This window comes from Schistocerca serialis, chromosome 9 (genome assembly GCF_023864345.2).
Source record: "Schistocerca serialis cubense isolate TAMUIC-IGC-003099 chromosome 9, iqSchSeri2.2, whole genome shotgun sequence".
NCBI classification, from domain to species: Eukaryota; Metazoa; Arthropoda; class Insecta; order Orthoptera; family Acrididae; genus Schistocerca; species Schistocerca serialis.
The window spans coordinates 553456453-553468650 of NC_064646.1; positions in this window are offsets into that span (position 1 = coordinate 553456453).

The window sequence follows — 12198 nt, forward strand, 5'->3', positions numbered from 1 at the left end:
AAGCCACAATGCCGACATAAGTAGAAGAAGACAGCCCCTTCTTACTGTCTATGTTTTGAACCATTCCTGTGACACTAGTTATAGATTCCGATGCTTCACTTCAGGTTTATTGTTTCCCTTGGACCTTCTTATTGACGATGAAACACAGAAATTGCATCGGAATTAAATACAAAAGGCACAATGCCGACTTAAGTACAAGAAAACTGACTCTTCCTACTGTCTATGTTTTGAACCACTTCTGTGACACTATTTACAGAGTTCGATGCTTCACTTCAGGTTTACTGTATCCCTTGGACCTTCTTATTGACAATGAATCACAGAAATTGCATCGGAATTATATACAAAAGGCAAAATGCCGACTTAAGTACAAGAAGACTGACTCTTCTTTCTGTCTATATTTTGAACCATTCCAGTGACACTAGTTATAGATTCCGATGCTTCACTTCAGGTATACTGTATCCCTTGGACCTTCTTATTGACGATGAAACACAGAAATTGCATCGGAATAAATACAAAAGGCACAATGCGAACTTAAGTACATGAAGACCGACTCTACTTATTGACAATGATTTGAACCATTCCTGTGACACTAGTTATAGATTCCGATGCTTTACTTCAGGTTTACTGTATCCCTTGGACATTCTTAAAGACGATGAAACACAGAAATTGCATCGGAATTAAATAAAAAAGGCACAATGCCGACTTAAGTACAAGAAGACTGACTCTTCTTACTGTCTATGATTTGAACCATTCCTGTGACAATAGTTATAGATTCCGATGCTTCACTCCAGGTTTACTATATCCCTTGGACCTTCTTACTGACGATGAAACACAGAAATTTCATCGGAATTAAACACAAAAGGCACAATGCCGACTTAAGGACAAGAAGACTCACTCTTCTTACTGACTTTGTTTTGAACCATTCCTGTGACACTAGTTATAGATTCCGATGCTTCACTTCTGGTTTACTGTATCCCTCTGACCTTCTTATTGACTATGAAACACAGAAATTGCATCGGATTTAAATAGAAAAGGCACAATGCCGGCTTAAGGACAAGAAGACTGACTCTTCTTACTGCCTATGTTTTGACCCATTCCTGTGACACTAGCAATAGATTCCGATGCTTCACTTCGGGTTTACTGTATCCCTCTGACCTTCTTATTGACGATGAAACACAGATATTGCATCGGAATTAACTACAAAAGGCATAATGCCGACTTAAGTACATGAAGACTGACTCTTCTTACTGTCTATGATTTGAACCATTCCATTGACACTACTTGTAGATTCCGATACTTCACTTCAGGTTTATTGTATCCCTCTGACCTTCCTATTTACGATGAAACACAGAAATTGCATCGGAATTAAATAGAAAAGGCACAATGTCGACTTAAGTACAAGACGACTGACTCTTCTTACTGTCTATGTTTTGAACCATTCCTGTGACACTAGTTATAGATTCCTATGCTTCACTTCAGGGTTACTGTATACCTTGGAACTTCTTATTGACGATGAAACACAGAAATTGCATCGGAATTAAATACAAAAGGCACAATGCCGACTTAAGTACAAGAAGACTGACTCTTCCTACTGTCAATGTTTTGAACCATTCCTGTGACACTAGTTTTGGATTCCGATGCTTCACTTCAGGTTAACCGTATCCCTCAGACCTTCTTATTGACAATGAAACACAGAAATTGCATCGGAAATAAATACAAAAGGCACAATGCCGACTTAAGGACAAGAAGACTGACTCTTCTTTCTGACTATGCTTTGAACCATTCCTGTGACACTAGTTATAGATTCCGATGCTTCACTTCAGGTTTACTCTATCCCTCTGACCTTCTTATTGACGGTGAAACACAGAAATTGCATCGGAATTAAATACAAAAAGCACTATGCAGACTTAAGTACAAGGAGACTGACTCTTCCTACTGTCTATGTTTTGAAACATTTCTGTGACACTATTTACAGAGTTCGATGCTTCACTTCAGGTTTACTGTATCCCTTGGACCTTCTTATTGACGATGATACACAGAAATTGCATCGGAATTAAATACAAAAAGCACATTGCAGACTTAAGTACAAGAAGACTGACCCTTCTTACTGTCTATGTTTTGAACCATCACTGTGACACTAGTTGTAGATTCCGATGCTTCACTCCAGGTTTACTGTATCCCTTGGACCTTCTTATTGACGATGAAACACAGAAATTGCATCGGAATTAAATACAAAAGGCACAATGCCGACTTAAGGACAAGAAGACTGACTCTTCTTTCTGACTATGCTTTGAACCATTCCTGTGACACTAGTTATAGATTCCGATGCTTCACTTCAGGTTTACTCTATCCCTCTGACCTTCTTATTGACGGTGAAACACAGAAATTGCATCGGAATTAAATACAAAAAGCACTATGCAGACTTAAGTACAAGAAGACTGACCCTTCTTACTGTCTATGTTTTGAACCATCACTGTGACACTAGTTGTAGATTCCGATGCTTCACTCCAGGTTTACTGTATCCCTTGGACCTTCTTATTGACGATGAAACACAGAAATTGCATCGGAATTAAATACAAAAGGCACAATGCCGACTTAAGAACAAGAAGACTGACTCTTCTTACTGACTATGCTTTGAACCATTCCTGTGACACTAGTTATAGATTCCGATGCTTCACTTCAGGTTTACTCTATCCCTCTGACCTTCTTATTGACGGTGAAACACAGAAATTGCATCGAAATTAAATACAAAAGGCGCAATGCCGACTTAAGTACATGAAGACCGACTCTTCTTACTGAGAATGATTGAACCATTCCTGTGACACTAGTTATAGATTCCGATGCTTCACATCAGGTTTACTGTATCCCTTGGACATTCTTATAAACAATGAAACACAGAAATTGCATCGGAATTGAATACAAAAGGCACAATGCTGACTGAAGTGCAACAAGACTAACTATTCTTACTGTCTATATTTTGAACCATTCCTGTGTCACTAGTAATAGATTCCGATGCTCACTCCAGGTATACTGTATCCTTTGGACCTTCTTATTGACGATGAAACACAGAAATTGCATCGGAATTAAATACAAATGGTACAATGCCGACATAAGTACAAGCAGACTGACTCTTCTTACTATGTTTTGAACCATTCCTGTGACACTAGTTATAGATTCCGATACTTCACTCCAAGTTTACTGTATCTGTTGGACCTTCTTATTGACGATGAAACACAGAAATTGCATCGGAATTAAATACAAAAGGCACAATGACGACTTAAGTACAAGGAGACTGACTCTTCCTACTGTCTATGTTTTGAAACATTTCTGTGACACTATTTACAGAGTTCGATGCTTCACTTCAGGTTTACTGTATCCCTTGGACCTTCTTATTGACAATGAATCACAGAAATTGCAACGGAATTATATACAAAAGGCAAAATGCCGACTTAAGTAAAAGAAGACTGACGCTTCTTTCTGTCTATATTTTGAACCATTCCAGTGACACTAGTTATAGATTCCGATGCTTCACTTCAGGTATACTGTATCCCTTGGACCTTCTTATTGACGATGAAACACAGAAATTGCATCGGAATAAATACAAAAGGCACAATGCGAACTTAAGTACATGAAGACCGACTCTTCTTATTGACAATGATTTGAACCATTCTTGTGACACTAGTTATAAATTCCGATGCTTTACTTCAGGTTTACTGTATCCCTTGGACATTCTTAAAGACGATGAAACACAGAAATTGCATCGGAATTAAATAAAAAAGGCACAATGCCGACTTAAGTACAAGAAGACTGACACTTCTTACTGTCTATGATTTGAACCATTCCTGTGACAATAGTTACAGATTCCGATGCTTCACGTCAGGGTTACTGTATACCTTGGACCTTCTTATTGACGATGAATCACAGAAATTGCATCGGAATTAAATACAAAAGGCACAATGCCTACTTAAGTACAAGAAGACTGACTCTTCCTACTGTCAATGCTTTGAACCATTCCTGTGACACTAGTTATAGATTCCGATGCTTCACTTCAGGTTTACTGTATCCCTCTGACCTTCTTATTGACTATGAAACACAGAAAATGCATCGGAATTAAATACAAAAGCCACAATGCCGACATAAGTAGAAGAAGACAGCCCCTTCTTACTGTCTATGTTTTGAACCATTCCTGTGACACTAGTTATAGATTCCGATGCTTCACTTCAGGTTTATTGTTTCCCTTGGACCTTCTTATTGACGATGAAACACAGAAATTGCATCGGAATTAAATACAAAAGGCACAATGCCGACTTAAGTACAAGAAAACTGACTCTTCCTACTGTCTATGTTTTGAACCACTTCTGTGACACTATTTACAGAGTTCGATGCTTCACTTCAGGTTTACTGTATCCCTTGGACCTTCTTATTGACAATGAATCACAGAAATTGCATCGGAATTATATACAAAAGGCAAAATGCCGACTTAAGTACAAGAAGACTGACTCTTCTTTCTGTCTATATTTTGAACCATTCCAGTGACACTAGTTATAGATTCCGATGCTTCACTTCAGGTATACTGTATCCCTTGGACCTTCTTATTGACGATGAAACACAGAAATTGCATCGGAATAAATACAAAAGGCACAATGCGAACTTAAGTACATGAAGACCGACTCTACTTATTGACAATGATTTGAACCATTCCTGTGACACTAGTTATAGATTCCGATGCTTTACTTCAGGTTTACTGTATCCCTTGGACATTCTTAAAGACGATGAAACACAGAAATTGCATCGGAATTAAATAAAAAAGGCACAATGCCGACTTAAGTACAAGAAGACTGACTCTTCTTACTGTCTATGATTTGAACCATTCCTGTGACAATAGTTATAGATTCCGATGCTTCACTCCAGGTTTACTATATCCCTTGGACCTTCTTACTGACGATGAAACACAGAAATTTCATCGGAATTAAACACAAAAGGCACAATGCCGACTTAAGGACAAGAAGACTCACTCTTCTTACTGACTTTGTTTTGAACCATTCCTGTGACACTAGTTATAGATTCCGATGCTTCACTTCTGGTTTACTGTATCCCTCTGACCTTCTTATTGACTATGAAACACAGAAATTGCATCGGATTTAAATAGAAAAGGCACAATGCCGGCTTAAGGACAAGAAGACTGACTCTTCTTACTGCCTATGTTTTGACCCATTCCTGTGACACTAGCAATAGATTCCGATGCTTCACTTCGGGTTTACTGTATCCCTCTGACCTTCTTATTGACGATGAAACACAGATATTGCATCGGAATTAACTACAAAAGGCATAATGCCGACTTAAGTACATGAAGACTGACTCTTCTTACTGTCTATGATTTGAACCATTCCATTGACACTACTTGTAGATTCCGATACTTCACTTCAGGTTTATTGTATCCCTCTGACCTTCCTATTGACGATGAAACACAGAAATTGCATCGGAATTAAATAGAAAAGGCACAATGTCGACTTAAGTACAAGACGACTGACTCTTCTTACTGTCTATGTTTTGAACCATTCCTGTGACACTAGTTATAGATTCCTATGCTTCACTTCAGGGTTACTGTATACCTTGGAACTTCTTATTGACGATGAAACACAGAAATTGCATCGGAATTAAATACAAAAGGCACAATGCCGACTTAAGTACAAGAAGACTGACTCTTCCTACTGTCAATGTTTTGAACCATTCCTGTGACACTAGTTTTGGATTCCGATGCTTCACTTCAGGTTAACCGTATCCCTCAGACCTTCTTATTGACAATGAAACACAGAAATTGCATCGGAAATAAATACAAAAGGCACAATGCCGACTTAAGTACAAGAAGACTGACTCTTCTTACTATCTATGTTTTGAACCATTCCTGTGACACTAGTTATAGATTCCGATGCTTCACTTCAGGTTTACTGTATCCCTTGGACCTTCTTATTGACGATGATACACAGAAATTGCATCGGAATTAAATACAAAAAGCACAATGCAGACTTAAGTACAAGAAGACTGACCCTTCTTACTGTCTATGTTTTGAACCATCACTGTGACACTAGTTGTAGGTTCCGATGCTTCACTCCAGGTTTACTGTATCCCTTGGACCTTCTTATTGACGATGAAACACAGAAATTGCATCGGAATTAAATACAAAACGCACAATGCCGACTTAAGGACAAGAAGACTGACTCTTCTTACTGACTATGCTTTGAACCATTCCTGTGACACTAGTTATAGATTCCGATGCTTCACTTCAGGTTTACTCTATCCCTCTGACCTTCTTATTGACGGTGAAACACAGAAATTGCATCGGAATTAAATACAAAAGGCGCAATGCCGACTTAAGTACATGAAGACCGACTCTTCTTACTGAGAATGATTGAACCATTCCTGTGACACTAGTTATAGATTCCGATGCTTCACATCAGGTTTACTGTATCCCTTGGACATTCTTATAAACAATGAAACACAGAAATTGCATCGGAATTGAATACAAAAGGCACAATGCCGACTGAAGTGCAACAAGACTAACTATTCTTACTGTCTATATTTTGAACCATTCCTGTGACACTAGTAATAGATTCCGATGCTTCACTCCAGGTATACTGTATCCTTTGGACCTTCTTATTGACGATGAAACACAGAAATTGCATCGGAATTAAATACAAAAGGCACAATGCCGACATAAGTACAAGCAGACTGACTCTTCTTACTATGTTTTGAACCATTCCTGTGAGACTAGTTATAGATTCCGATGCTTCACTCCAAGTTTACTGTATCTGTTGGACCTTCTTATTGACGATGAAACACAGAAATTGCATCGGAATTAAATACAAAAGGCACAATGACGACTTAAGTACAAGGAGACTGACTCTTCCTACTGTCTATGTTTTGAAACATTTCTGTGACACTATTTACAGAGTTCGATGCTTCACTTCAGGTTTACTGTATCGCTTGGACCTTCTTATTGACAATGAATCACAGAAATTGCAACGGAATTATATACAAATGGCAAAATGCCGACTTAAGTACAAGAAGACTGACTCTTCTTTCTGTCTATATTTTGAACCATTCCAGTGACACTAGTTATAGATTCCGATGCTTCACTTCTGGTTTACTGTATCCCTCTGACCTTATTGCCGATGAAACACAGAACTTGCATCGGAATTAAATACAAAAGGCCCAATGCCGACTTAAGAACAACAAGACTGACTCTTCTTACTGACTATGTTTTGAACCATTCCCGTGACACTAGTTATGGATTCCGATGCTTCACTTCAGGTTTACTGTATCCCTCTGACCTTCTTATTGACTATGAAAGACAGAAATTGCATCGGAATTAAATAGAAAAGGCACAATACCGGCTTAAGTACAAGAAGACTCACCCTTCTTACTGTCTATGTTTTGAACCATTCCTGTGACACTAGTTATAGATTCCGATGCTTCACTTCAGGTTTACTGTATCCCTAGGACTTTCTTATTGACGATGAAACACAGAAATTGCATCGGAATTAAATACAAAAGGCACAATGCCGACTTAAGGACAAGAAGACTGACTCTTCTTACTGCCTATGTTTTGAACCATTCCTGTAACACTAGCAATAGATTCCGATGCTTCACTTCGGGTTTACTGTATCCCTCTGACCTTCTTATTGACGATGAAACACAGATATTGCATCGGAATTAAATACAAAAGGCATAATGCCGACTTAAGTACATGAAGACTGACTCTTCTTATTGTCTATGATTTGAACCATTTTATTGACACTACTTGTAGATTCCGATACTTCACTTCAGGTTTATTGTATCCCTCTGACCTTCCTATTGACGATGAAACACAGAAATTGCATCGGAATTAAATAGAAAAGGCACAATGTCGACTTAAGTACAAGACGACTGACTCTTCTTACTGTCTATGTATTGAACCTTTCCTGTGACATTAGTTATAGATTCCGATGCATCACTCCAGGTTTACTGTATCCCTTGGACCTTCTTATTGACGATGAAACACAGATATTGCATCGGAATTAAATAGAAAAGGCACATTGCCGACTTAAGAACAAGAAGACTGACACTTCTTACTGACTATGTTTTGAACCATTTCTGTGACACTAGTTATAGATTCCTATGCTTCACTTCAGGGTTACTGTATACCTTGGAACTTCTTATTGACGATGAAACACTGAAATTGCATCGGAATTAAATACAAAAGGTACAATGCCGACTTAAGTACAAGAAGACTGACTCATCCTACTGTCAATGTTTTGAACCATTCCTGTGACACTAGTTTTTGATTCCGATGCTTCACTTCAGGTTAACCGTATCCCTCAGACCTTCTTATTGACAATGAAACACAGAAATTGCATCGGAAATAAATACAAAAGGCACAATGCCGACTTAAGTACAAGAAGACTGACTCTTCTTACTGTCTATGTTTTGAACCATTCCTGTGACACTAGTTATAGATTCCGATGCTTCACTTCAGGTTTACTGTATCCCTTGCACCTTCTTATTGACGATGATACACAGAAATTGCATCGGAATTAAATACAAAAGGCACAATGCCGACTTAAGGACAAGAAGACTGACTCTTCTTACTGACTATGCTTTGAACCATTCCTGTGACACTAGTTATAGATTCCGATGCTTCACTTCAGGTTTACTCTATCCCTCTGACCTTCTTATTGACGGTGAAACACAGAAATTGCATCGGAATTAAATACAAAAGGCGCAATGCCGACTTAAGTACATGAAGACCGACTCTTCTTACTGAGAATGATTGAACCATTCCTGTGACACTAGTTATAGATTCCGATGCGTCACATCACGTTTACTGTATCCCTTGGACATTCTTATAAACAATGAAACACAGAAATTGCATCGGAATTGAATACAAAAGGGACAATGCTGACTGAAGTGCAACAAGACTAACTATTCTTACTGTCTATATTTTTAACCATTCCTGTGACACTAGTAATAGATTCCGATGCTTCACTCCAGGTATACTGTATCCCTTGGACCTTCTTATTGACGATGAAACACAGAAATTGCATCGGAATTAAATACAAAAGGCACAATGTCGACTAAAGTACAAGCAGACTGACTCTTCTTACTATGTTTTGAACCATTCCTGTGACACTAGTTATAGATTCCGATACTTCACTCCAAGTTTACTGTATCTGTTGGACCTTCTTATTGACGATGAAACACAGAAATTGCATCGGAATTCAATACAAAAGGCACAATGCCGACTTAAGTACAAGAAGACTGACTCTTCTTACTGTCTATGTTTTAAACCATTCCTGTGACACTAGTTATAGATTCCGATGCTTCACTTCAGGTTTACTGTATCCCTTGGACCTTCTTATTGACGATGATACACAGAAATTGCATCGGAATTAAATACAAAAAGCACAATGCAGACTTAAGTACAAGAAGACTGACCCTTCTTACTGTCTATGTTTTGAACCATCACTGTGACACTAGTTGTAGATTCCGATGCTTCACTCCAGGTTTACTGTATCCCTTGGACCTTCTTATTGACGATGAAACACAGAAATTGCATCGGAATTAAATACAAAACGCACAATGCCGACTTAAGGACAAGAAGACTGACTCTTCTTACTGACTATGCTTTGAACCATTCCTGTGACACTAGTTATAGATTCCGATGCTTCACTTCAGGTTTACTCTATCCCTCTGACCTTCTTATTGACGGTGAAACACAGAAATTGCATCGGAATTAAATACAAAAGGCGCAATGCCGACTTAAGTACATGAAGACCGACTCTTCTTACTGAGAATGATTGAACCATTCCTGTGACACTAGTTATAGATTCCGATGCTTCACATCACGTTTACTGTATCCCTTGGACATTCTTATAAACAATGAAACACAGAAATTGCATCGGAATTGAATACAAAAGGCACAATGCTGACTGAAGTGCAACAAGACTAACTATTCTTACTGTCTATATTTTGAACCATTCCTGTGACACTAGTAATAGATTCCGATGCTTCACTCCAGGTATACTGTATCCCTTGGACCTTCTTATTGACGATGAAACACAGAAATTGCATCGGAATTAAATACAAAAGGCACAATGCCGACTAAAGTACAAGCAGACTGACTCTTCTTACTATGTTTTGAACCATTCCTGTGACACTAGTTATTGATTCCGATACTTCACTCCAAGTTTACTGTATCTGATGGACCTTCTTATTGACGATGAAACACAGAAATTGCATCGGAATTAAATACAAAAGGCACAATGACGACTTAAGTACAAGGAGACTGACTCTTCCTACTGTCTATGTTTTGAAACATTTCTGTGACACTATTTACAGAGTTCGATGCTTCACTTCAGGTTTACTGTATCCCTTGGACCTTCTTATTGACAATGAATCACAGAAATTGCAACGGAATTATATACAAAAGGCAAAATGCCGACTTAAGTACAAGAAGACTGACTCTTCTTTCTGTCTATATTTTGAACCATTCCAGTGACACTAGTTATAGATTCCGATGCTTCACTTCAGGTATACTGTATCCCTTGGACCTTCTTATTGACGATGAAACACAGAAATTGCATCGGAATAAATACAAAAGCCACAATGCGAACTTAAGTACATGAAGACCGCCTCTTCTTATTGACAATGATTTGAACCATTCCTGTGACACTAGTTATAAATTCCGATGCTTTACTTCAGGTTTACTGTATCCCTTGGACATTCTTAAAGACGATGAAACACAGAAATTGCATCGGAATTAAATAAAAAAGGCACAATGCCGACTTAAGTACAAGAAGACTGACACTTCTTACTGTCTATGATTTGAACCATTCCTGTGACAATAGTTATAGATTCCGATGCTTCACGTCAGGGTTACTGTATACCTTGGACCTTCTTATTGACGATGAATCACAGAAATTGCATCGGAAATAAATACAAAAGGCACAATGCCTACTTAAGTACAAGAAGACTGACTCTTCCTACTGTCAATGCTTTGAACCATTCCTGTGACACTAGTTATAGATTCCGATGCTTCACTTCAGGTTTACTGTATCCCTCTGACCCTCTTATTGACTATGAAACACAGAAAATGCATCGGAATTAAATACAAAAGCCACAATGCCGACATAAGTAGAAGAAGACAGCCCCTTCTTACTGTCTATGTTTTGAACCATTCCTGTGACACTAGTTATAGATTCCGATGCTTCACTTCATGTTTATTGTTTCCCTTGGACCTTCTTATTGACGATGAAAAACAGAAATTGCATCGGAATTAAATACAAAAGGCACAATGCCGACTTAAGTACAAGAAAACTGACTCTTCCTACTGCCTATGTTTTGAACCACTTCTGTGACACTATTTACAGAGTTCGATGCTTCACTTCAGGTTTACTGTATCCCTTGGACCTTCTTATTGACAATGAATCACAGAAATTGCATCGGAATTATATACAAAAGGCAAAATGCCGACTTAAGTACAAGAAGACTGACTCTTCTTTCTGTCTATATTTTGAACCATTCCAGTGACACTAGTTATAGATTCAGATGCTTCACTTCAGGTATACTGTATCCCTTGGACCTTCTTATTGACGATGAAACACAGAAATTGCATCGGAATAAATACAAAAGGCACAATGCGAACTTAAGTACATGAAGACAGACTCTACTTATTGACAATGATTTGAACCATTCCTGTGACACTAGTTATAGATTCCGATGCTTTACTTCAGGTTTACTGTATCCCTTGGACATTCTTAAAGACGATGAAACACAGAAATTGCATCGGAATTAAATAAAAAAGGCACAATGCCGACTTAAGTACAAGAAGATTGACTCTTCTTACTGTCAATGATTTGAACCATTCCTGTGACAATAGTTATAGATTCCGATGCTTCACTCCAGGTTTACTATATCCCTTGGACCTTCTTACTGACGATGAAACACAGAAATTTCATAGGAATTAAACACAAAACGCACAATGCCGACATAAGGACAAGAAGACTCACTCTTCTTACTGACTTTGTGTTGAACCATTCCTGTGACACTAGTTATAGATTCCGATGCTTCACTTCTGGTTTACTGTATCCCTCTGACCTTATTGCCGATGATACACAGAAATTGCATCGGAATTAAATACAAAAGGCCCATTGCAGACTT